General features: G+C 51.5%; 1 protein-coding gene across 6 annotated transcripts in view; it reads left to right on the top strand.

Moving 5' to 3' along the window:
* The window catches only part of LOC137645906 (protein AF-10-like), an 80,492-nt gene that overhangs the window by 40,768 nt on the left and 29,704 nt on the right, over positions 1-10,020 (top strand). The gene's annotated exons all lie outside the window — the stretch shown is intronic.

A 10,020-nucleotide genomic window follows, 5' to 3' on the forward strand; every position in this document is an offset into this window, starting at 1 on the left:
GACGGACAGCTCTCCAGTTCATTTTAGAACACTCAGGAGGCTTGCCTCCTTGGGCGGATAACTTTCCTTCCGAGGGAAGTTTTTTCCTGTCCAGGCTTGAGTTTTTCTCCTTTTGGGGGGTTCTTCTCTTGCCTTTTTTTCGTGCGACTATGCTCTTGGTGCTGAGCGGTCGCACCTGCAGTTTCGCTCAAGGGGCTGGGCAACTGCAGGAGCTCCTCTTCGGAGGATTGCTCCTTTTAGGTCACTGGCTGACCAGTCTCTTCCACGAAGTGTTTCTCTTTCGTTCGCGAGAGAGTACACTCATAGAGACTCCTCTTCGGTGGTTTCTTCTGTTGCTGTTGCTGTTGGCCTCCCTCGCCGTAGGCCCTCCGTCCGCCTCGTCGTAAGGGCCTCTCATCTCCCTATAAGGGTGCTTGAGGCGCCTTTTTGGATCTCCGCTTGCAGCCTACAACTCCTTTTTCTCGATCTTCCGCCTTGGTGCAGATGGACAGCAGTCTGATCTCGTCTTCCGACGGGCAACGGTCTTCCCGACGGACAATGGTCTTCCCGACGGACAGCGGTCTTCCGACGGACATCAGTCTCCCGGCGGACAACGATCCCTTCGGGGCAAAGGGTTGCTCCCACGGGGGTTCTTCCCTTGCGTGTCAGGGTTTCCCTGCGCGCCCTTCTGCTCATCAGCGCTTTCAAGATCTTCCCTACGGTTCCTGTTGGTTCCTGTTACGCGCCCTGTGCGCCCACGTTCGCCCTCGCGATCTAGAACTTCGGTTCAGGTCGGGGTCAAGGACTCTTCTTCTTTGCGCAGGCTTCCACGCGTAGCCTTCTGCTCGTCAGCGATCATCAGCTCGTCAGCGATCATCAGCTCGTCAGCGATCATCAGCCCGCCAGCGATCATCAGCTCGCTCGTCAGCGATCATCAGCTCGCTCGTCAGCGATCATCAGCTCGCTCGTCAGCGATCATCAGCTCGCTCGTCAGCGATCATCAGCTCGTCAGCGATCATCAGCTCGCCAGCGATCATCAGCTCGCCAGCGATCATCAGCTCGCCAGCGATCATCAGCTCGCCAGCGATCATCAGCCCGCCAGCGATCATCAGCTCGCCAGCGATCTCCGGATCGCCCACGTGTGTTACAGCCGGCACGCCAACGTTCTCCAACACTTCTGAAGGAACATGGTTCGCCAGCTACTAGCTCACCTGCGCATGCTGATCGCCATCGCGCGACCCTCAACTGCGGATGGTGATCGCCATCGCGCGACCCTCAACTGCGGATGGTGATCGCCATCGCGCGACCCTCAACTGCGGATGGTGATCGCCATCGCGCGACCCTCAACTGCGGATGGTGATCGCCATCGCGCGACCCTCAACTGCGGATGGTGATCGCCATCGCGCGACCCTCAACTGCGGATGGTGATCGCCATCGCGCGACCCTCAACTGCGGATGCTGATCGCCATCGCGCGACCCTCAACTGCGGATGGTGATCGCCATCGCGCGACCCTCAACTGCGGATGGTGATCGCCATCGCGCGACCCTCAACTGCGGATGCTGATCGCCATCGCGCGACCCTCAACTGCGGATGCTGATCGCCATCGCGCGACCCTCAACTGCGGATGGTGATCGCCATCGCGCGACCCTCAACTGCGGATGGTGATCGCCATCGCGCGACCCTCAACTGCGGATGGTGATCGCCATCGCGCGACCCTCAACTGCGGATGGTGATCGCCATCGCGCGACCCTCAACTGCGGATGGTGATCGCCATCGCGCGACCCTCAACTGCGGATGGTGATCGCCATCGCGCGACCCTCAACTGCGGATGGTGATCGCCATCGCGCGACCCTCAACTGCGGATGCTGATCGCCATCGCGCGACCCTCAACTGCGGATGCTGATCGCCATCGCGCGACCCTCAACTGCGGATGCTGATCGCCATCGCGCGACCCTCAACTGCGGATGCTGATCGCCATCGCGCGACCCTCAACTGCGGATGCTGATCGCCATCGCGCGACCCTCAACTGCGGATGCTGATCGCCATCGCGCGACCCTCAACTGCGGATGCTGATCGCCATCGCGCGACCCTCAACTGCGGATGCTGATCGCCATCGCGCGACCCTCAACTGCGGATGCTGATCGCCATCGCGCGACCCTCAACTGCGGATGCTGATCGCCATCGCGCGACCCTCAACTGCGGATGCTGATCGCCATCGCGCGACCCTCAACTGCGGATGCTGATCGCCATCGCGCGACCCTCAACTGCGGATGCTGATCGCCATCGCGCGACCCTCAACTGCGGATGCTGATCGCCATCGCGCGACCCTCAACTGCGGATGCTGATCGCCATCGCGCGACCCTCAACTGCGGATGCTGATCGCCATCGCGCGACCCTCAACTGCGGATGCTGATCGCCATCGCGCGACCCTCAACTGCGGATGCTGATCGCCATCGCGCGACCCTCAACTGCGGATGCTGATCGCCATCGCGCGACCCTCAACTGCGGATGCTGATCGCCATCGCGCGACCCTCAACTGCGGATGCTGATCGCCATCGCGCGACCCTCAACTGCGGATGCTGATCGCCATCGCGCGACCCTCAACTGCGGATGCTGATCGCCATCGCGCGACCCTCAACTGCGGATGCTGATCGCCATCGCGCGACCCTCAACTGCGGATGCTGATCGCCATCGCGCGACCCTCAACTGCGGATGCTGATCGCCATCGCGCGACCCTCAACTGCGGATGCTGATCGCCATCGCGCGACCCTCAACTGCGGATGCTGATCGCCATCGCGCGACCCTCAACTGCGGATGCTGATCGCCATCGCGCGACCCTCAACTGCGGATGCTGATCGCCATCGCGCGACCCTCAACTGCGGATGCTGATCGCCATCGCGCGACCCTCAACTGCGGATGCTGATCGCCATCGCGCGACCCTCAACTGCGGATGCTGATCGCCATCGCGCGACCCTCAACTGCGGATGCTGATCGCCATCGCGCGACCCTCAACTGCGGATGCTGATCGCCATCGCGCGACCCTCAACTGCGGATGCTGATCGCCATCGCGCGACCCTCAACTGCGGATGCTGATCGCCATCGCGCGACCGCTCGCCCGTGCAACCGCGCGACCACTCGCCTGCGCGCCCACGCGCCTGCACGTCTACGCTCATGCTCTCCAATGTTCGCCCACGCGCGAACCAACGTTTTTTTCCATCGCGCAGACGGATGGTGTTCCGTCGCGCGAACCTACAGTGTTTCTTCGCACAAATGTCGGCTTTTTTCTTGCAGTATCCATTGCTCGTCTATGGGTTATCGCTCGCCGACCACCAGGAATTTCCGTCGCGCGAGCTCCAGGGCAATTGCGACCACGATTCCCAATGGGGTTTTTGCAGCATGACCAGCCTGGCGAGTTCTTCTGGAGCGTATTTCCAGAACACGGCCTCACCCCGTAAACACAGAGCATGGCACTTGCAAGAATAGGAGAAACTTAAGGGAGATCTGAGCAACACTCCTCTATTCCTGAACCTGGGTTAGCCCTTCCCCGTCATTCCCTGGAAGGATTTTGGGGGGGGGCTTTCCGATCGAGATTTCTCCATCGGACAAGGGGTGACTGCTTACTTCTTCCTCTGGGAGCTTACCAGGTTCTTTCCCTCCTCGGTTACGGCCCGAGGTTTGGTTCAAGGAAGCTACAGGAAGATCAAGGGTACTTTCCTCCTCTCGAGCTCAGGCACCTTGGCCTTTCGTCGTTAAGTATCTAACTTGCGGACAAGCTCGATGTTGTAACCATCTGGACGCGCTGACTGAGGGCTTCCTTCGGGTGTCTCATCTGTGGAGGTCGACGACCTCAGACACCCTTCCATCCTTGAGAAGAGTTTGTTTGTGCCCAAGGACAGAGACTTAGACAGCTGCTGTGCGGAGTAAATCGACTTCCGGTTTCACTCCTCCAAGGCGCTTTCTTCCAGACTGCAGGGCTCCAGCGCCCTTTTCTTTCAACCACGTCGGCCTAAGTTATCGGCTACGACAACTGGGACAAGGTGTCCAATTGCAGTTTCCTCCTGTCAGGAACAGATGGCACGGGAGACTCCCCCGGGGGGACATAGTCCTAAAAGGAGTTCACGAACTCTAGGATTGCAGGTTTTTCGCTGGGAGGATGCTCAACGTTACTCATCCGAATGACAGCTTCCCGATGCCCATTCCCGCACAATCTCTGTGATTAGCCAAGGATATCGCGCCTGCCGTCTCCGTCAGCGAATTCAGTGTCTCTGAACCTCTATGCCATAGCGTCAGCAGAGTTGCCCGGTTGGGCAGAATGATCCATACCTTAGGCGAAGGTCTTCCTTAGGATCATCGACGGCTTCACCCCCGGCCCCCTCAGTCGATCCTTTCTTGTAAGGAAGGATCTGAGAGGGGATGTCCATAGTCGACCTCTCATCCCTGATCAAGTTTGTCGAACAAACTTCGGCCAGTGTAGACCAGCAGAATCGATCAGACTGGTAACGAGGTGACAGGACTCCTTAAACCCTGGATCGGAAGGACGGGTACTTTCAGTTTCCATTCCATCCATCTTCCAGGGTGCTCGTCGAATTCAGCCTAGACTGCAAGTATTCCTGCTTATGATGCAGTGTGGCTATCCCGCCGTGGCATAGCAGGTTTGTTTCCCCAGAGAACTCTCCCTGCCTTCCTCTTGGCTGCTCAGGTGCAGGCTTCTGCCTCCTCTGCTGTTTGGAGGGCTGGTCAACTCCGGTAGGCTCGGGTTTCGACCTTCTTCAGCGCCGGACAAGCTTCCGGATGCTTACCATGAGTGTGGGCTCATGGTATTTTGCTTGGAGCCTTCTCTTCCTCTGCCTCAACATCTGGAGTATCTGGCCATGATATTGAGTCAACGGCCTTACCACGTTGGAAACCCCGCTTCTCGTCCGTCCAGCGAGGTTAAGCAACGTCGGTACTTGGATGGGTGACCACCTGGGGACGCCAGATTCTGTTACCACATCCTCCGAGCCTTCCTTTCGGTTGACTGTGGCAAGACTGAGGAGAGTCGCAGTACCTGTTCTCAGTCAAGCAGAGCTTTCAGCCCTACCTTGGAACGTTTCCTAGTTCTCCTTTCCTCATTGACCCGTCTATAGTCCGAACGGTCGCCTCAGGATAAGTTCCATGTGGGGCGATCCAAGTTCCGGTGGCTTCAGGCAATGTTTAACCGGACTCCCTGGCCCTATGGGACCAGCGGAACTATTAGACCTGCAATGGGTGTTGACCTATGGAGCCTCTTGATGGTAGTGGATATTCTCGTCCTTTCCCCACCTTCTTGATGCGGTTCTCGGACTCGTCAAAGGAAAGGGGGGGGGGGGCATGTTCCGGTCCAGGCCTATGGTCAAGACCTGAAGGATACCTCTCCATCATTCAGGCAGGCTTAGGGGCCTTAGTCTGGCCCCTCTTCAGATCCTACAACTCCTGCCGAGTCGCCCCGTTGCGCGTCGACTTCATTCTAACCAGCAGGGGACGCATTTTCACACCTTCACATCTTGCAGTAGAGATACCGGGATGATTGAGATTCTCTCAATACCACCATCGGCTCTCTCATTCCAGGCAGGGGAATGTTTCTCTCAGACTATCCGAGCAGAGCCTCGTAGAGAGAGTGTACCTGGGGGTCTTTGACCTTAGGTAACCAGCAAGTTCTGGTCTGGGGGACCTGATCGCGACAGCTTGGAACCTCAAGCTTCCGCTATTCTTCCCCCCAGTCTCAGACCCCGAGACTCTGGCAAGATGGATTTCGGTGATGGTGGGACAACTTCGACGCCTGCGTCTTCCCCCTTTTTGTCTGTGGACAATGGGTCTCAACAAGACCAGGTTGTCTGTCAACCTTTCAATGGGAGAGCTCCACTGGGACTATGCGCAGAACGGTTTCTGGACCCTCTGCTTCCCCTGACGGAACTCCCGGGAGAGCTTCTCCCACGGCACAGACTACTCAAGCAACCACACTGCGACATCTCTCCCGAACCGGGGCGTCGCTTCGGCTTCATGCCTGTAGACATTACGCTTCCTCCTCAAGAAGAGACAACCCGCTACAGTCGCGGTACGGAGGTCGCGTCATCTGCGATAGTCATCCACAGGGGTCTCCCAGGCAAAGTGAAGAGTCTAAGGTGGTTGGTGCCGTGGGAGATATACCTCTTCCCTTGAGGCCTCTTCTCCAGCAATAACGGTCTTATTGCCTTTCGGCGGGAGGAAACTCCTTTCCGCTCTCGGCAATGAAGCCTGTCGCTCAGCCTTTCCCTGACCTTCAGGCTTAAAGGAATAACTTTTTCCTGCCCGCTGGATCTATCCTCGCTCATGCGAAGCTAAGATCGTCCCTGCCCTAGTCGGAGGAGGACCTCCAACTTGGAGCATGGCTCGGACTTTTAGTCCTTTAAGAGATCTTCTCAAGACCCTTTTACGACAGGCCTCGGATTGTATTCCGCCTTGGGTCTTTTGCTCACTCTGGCCACGGCCAGTGTGTAAGCAATCTTCTTGGTCTCTTACTACTCCCCCCTTTCTAAGGAAGAGGGGAAGGCAACATTCAGGCTCGCTCCTGAGTTGTTGGCTAGACTCAGAATCTGAGGGTCCCGGCCCTTCGGTCCGATTCATTCAAGATTTCGAGTCTCCATTCTGTGTCTGATGTCCCAAGACCTTCTCTTTCTTGCCAGTATAGGAATCGAGAGGTTAGCGCTGGGAACAGCTGCAGTTTGTCCTCAGTTGCAGCCGATTTGGGAGCACAAGGAGGACATGGGGGGAGAGTCACCAGTATACCTCTTCAGCCCGGACTCAAGGACATTCATCTCGACCTGTCTCCAGACCCTCCCCCGTCACGTCGCCCTACAGCACGATGTTGGATACATTGCAACGTCCTTCGCCTTCGAGTAATACTACTCTGTGACTCAGGTGCTACAAGCTGGAGTCTGGAAGCGTCTAATTACCTTCGCAGCCCGCTTCCTGCAGGGCGTGACCCACAGGAGTCTCGATACGTTTTCTATCGCTCTGTGGTGGCTACACAACAGCTGGTCTAACCTCAGGCTCCTTTTTGGACAGGTAGCAGAAGGTTGAGGGCATTGTTATCAGGTTTTAGTCTGCATGAACGAAAGAAGTATGTCTGGCCCATACTTTTTTCTTCATCATCCCCTCTACGGGGAAGCAGCATCCTGGTCTCTGCATAGCTGACCTCGAACCTCTGCAGGTAAACCATGCTTCCTTGTGTTCCGAGTATTGAGTCAATACTGTCGCGTCCCCCATACCCTGACGAGGTGGTATTGGGAACGTCCTAACCCAGAGTTCCTTCTGGAACTCCAGGTCAACTGCCTAGGACGGGTCACTCTTCTTCCTTCACACACAAGCTTACGTAGCCCACATGGTTCCTTGCGGAGCAAGGAACTTGTGAGGTGCAGGGACTCCTTTTCTCGAGTGCGACTCACTCGGATTCTGAGTCCCCGGGTAAAGCCAAAGCCAGTATGGCTGGGGACTTTCCACCCTTCCTAAGGGGTAAGTCACCCTTTGTAAATAACGTGGTTTGTATTCCGGTTACGGAACAAATGACAAATTCGAAGATAATTTGTATTTTTCCTAACCATACAAACCTTAGCTATTTACACATATTTGCCCGCCAGCCCTGTCCCCCAAGACAAGTCCTACCTCTAAGTGAAAGTGAGTATTCACCTGTGTGTGAGGGGGAGGAGGGGTAGCTAGCTACCACTCCCCTACCCCCCCCCCCCCCCCCGCTAACTAGCGCGGGGGTAATACACCCTCGTTAAATTCTAATGGCTCGCCATTTCAGCTACGCTAAAAGGCAACCCTTTGTAAATGGCTAAGGTTTGTATGGTTAGGAAAAATACAAATTATCTTCGAATTTGTCATATTTGAATCAGTAGTCTGTAAGTATCTTTAGGGGAACATCTTTGTTGAATTCCCCTAATAACCTAACCCTTTTACCCCCAAAGGACGTACTGGTACGTTTCACAAAACTCATCCCTTTACCCCCATGGATGTACCGGTACGTCCTTGCAAAAAACTGCTATTTAAATTTTTTTTTCCATATTTTTCATAATTTTTTTGAGAAACTTCAGGCATTTTCCAAGAGAATGAGACCAACCTGACCTCTCTATGATGAAAATTAAGGCTGTTAGAGCAATTTAAAAAAAACAATATACTGCAAAATGTGCTTAAAAAAAATGTCTGGGGGTTAAGGGTTGGAAATTCCCAAATAGCCTGCGGGTAAAAGGGTTAAATTATATAATGTTCTATTGTAGTACCTTATTGCAGTACACAAACTTTTACTTCAATATATGAGGTTTATGGTTTCAGTCGTGTTTGTGTTTTGTTATCATTGAATATTTGTATGTAGGAAAAATACAAATTACTTTAAAACTGCGATTTCGAGTCGTGTTGGTAAATAACTAGTGAGTTATACATTCTCAAGGACATACAATATTTATAGGTCTAAAGTAGGCTGTTTCTTTTTTGTTTTTTATGAATTCAAGGACATACAACAATATTTATAGGTCTAAAGTAGGCCGTTTCTTTTTTTTTTTTTTTTTAATTCAAGGACATACAACAATATGTATTATAGCCACGAAAGGAAAAATGAAAAAGACTTGATTGGAGTTAGTACTTTCATCCACTCAGGACATTATCAAACTCAGCAATGAGAATACATATACAAAGACATCGTATTTATACTGGAGAAGGGGATCCAACAGCTGTCAGTTTCTTAATAATTCCAGAGAAGTCAGATTTTAGATAAAAGAGTAATACTGGATTAACGGAAAACAGACCTGGGCTTAGATTCAAATTTCTACCTTGAGTACAGGAGATTAAAAATGATTCAACAATATTCCTTTGGAAATAGTCATTTACATGGATTACTTTTTCCGTCTTTGACCAACCAATTCTGTGACTTGACCCTAACCAGTGGGAGGCCAAGGCATTATTAAGAGAACCCCTGGAGACGGCCACCTGATGTTGTTTTAATCTGACTGGTATACTTTTTGATGTTTGGCCAACATAAAATATGTTCATACCCTGGATATTGTATATTGTTTTGCTTTATTATATAATTTTACCAATCTGATTTGAAAATTCTACATAAGTGTTTAAATACTCTGATCTATATTGATATGAACGACTTTAACATTTCAGTATTTTCTGTGAGTGTACTATTGTCTATAGTCCATTTCTTTTAGCGATGCAGATTTGCACTGACTCACAGCGGTGCCCCTTTAGCTCGGAAAAGTTTCCTGATCGCTGATTGGTTGGACGAGATCATTCTAACCAATCGGCGATCAGGAATTTTTTCCGAGCTAAAAGGGCACCGCTGCGAATCGGTGCACATCTGCCTCGATAAAAGAAATGGACCATAGTTCCAAAGTTATAGAAATTTTTAACATATTCTAAAGTTTTTTTAAACCCTGGATAAAAGTTTTGACGAGTTTTACGTCAAAAAAGTCATTACAAGATTTATTTTGCACAAATATTTGAGACAAAGAATCTCAATATTTTCTGCGAGTGTACCATTGTCTAGTTCCAAAGTTATTGAAATTTTTGACATTCTAAAGTTTTTTTTAAACCCTGGATAAAAGTTATGACGAGTTTTACGTCAAAAAAGTCATTACTAGATTTATTTTGCACAAATATTTGAGACAAAGAATCTCAATATTTTCTGCGAGTGTACCATTGTCTAGTTCCAAAGTTATTGAAATTTTTGACATTCTAAAGTTTTTTTTAAACCCTGGATAAAAGTTATGACGAGTTTTACGTCAAAAAAGTCATTACTAGATTTATGTTGCACAAATATTTGAGACAAAGAATCTCGGTATTTTCTGTGAGTGTACTATTGTTTAGTTCCAAAGTTATTGAAATTTTTAACATATTCTTAAGTTTTTTTAAACCTTGGATGAAAGTTTTGACGAGTTTTACGTCAAAAAAGTCATTACAAGATTTATTTTGCATAAATATTTGAGACAAAGATAGTTCTCTAGAATGGTTTTAAAACATGTTTAAGATTCGAAGATCCCTTT

Source organism: Palaemon carinicauda, chromosome 8 (assembly GCF_036898095.1).
Source record: "Palaemon carinicauda isolate YSFRI2023 chromosome 8, ASM3689809v2, whole genome shotgun sequence".
NCBI lineage: Eukaryota > Metazoa > Arthropoda > Malacostraca > Decapoda > Palaemonidae > Palaemon > Palaemon carinicauda.